A 1101-nucleotide genomic window follows, 5' to 3' on the forward strand; every position below is an offset into this window, starting at 1 on the left:
GAGCCAGATGGAACTTTAGTTGGTAAGCCACAGCCATGTGGCAATACACAGATTAATATAAATAGGTTAAATTAATATGCAAGAGTCAGCCACTAAGAAGCTAGAGCTAATGGGCCAAGCAGTGATTTAATTAATATGGTTTCTGTGTGATTATTTCAGTTTTGGACAACAAGGACAAACAAGCAGCCTCCCTCCTACAAATTGGTGCACCAACGTGGCAGACTAAATCCACTTAAAAACCTGAGAGAGCTTTAAAAGGAATTCTCAACATAAAAGAACAGAGTTTAGCACAGTTTCTTGGTATCCCCATTTTTTTCTAGATGGGCTTGCAGTGAGTAAGGTGTCGTGGGGAGCAGTAAAATCTGTGTGACTTCTTTAAAAAAAAACAACAACAAACAGCAGGTTCCTAGTTTGGCAACATGAATTGGCTCTGGCTCTTTTGGGAAGTTTGACTATTGAGCATTTAAATGGGGTTTGTGGATAGTGTACTGCAAGTTACGTGGTGGCAGGATGGGCCAACTGGTTATCAGAGTTGAGATGGTGATGATGGCAGTCTCAGGCACTAAGGGACTTCCACCATTTTGGACGGTGCAGAGAAAGCCATAATTGCACTATATATCCTAGTAATTCTGCAGCTTAAGTTTTAAAGAAGCACTTAGCATTTTAAGATCTCCTGAACACCACAGAATTAAAGATTCACAATAGGACACATTCAGACATGAAAGACCTCTAAGAGAGCCACAATGTTAAATAAATGTACATAGGCTTGGGAAAGAAAAGAAAGTATAGAGAGTTATAAAAAGAAGTAAATGGTTTTTAAAAATGAAACAATATATTTAAAGAGACAGTACAGACAGTCATAGATTAAAGGAGTAAAGATAATAAAATAAATATGAAAAAGTAAAGAGTGAAAATAAGCAATATAAAGATGGAATATACTCAGAGAATCTGGATTATGTATATTACTATGTTTTCTTTGAATTTTTTGACTGTGAAGAGCTAAATACACAGAGACATTTATTGTACAGGCTGATAAGCTAAATCAGCATGTATATTATTAAGGTATCCTGACTTCTGAATTTGGGTAAGCCAGACCCAAAA

This window comes from Microtus ochrogaster, unplaced genomic scaffold (genome assembly GCF_000317375.1).
Source record: "Microtus ochrogaster isolate Prairie Vole_2 unplaced genomic scaffold, MicOch1.0 UNK275, whole genome shotgun sequence".
NCBI lineage: Eukaryota > Metazoa > Chordata > Mammalia > Rodentia > Cricetidae > Microtus > Microtus ochrogaster.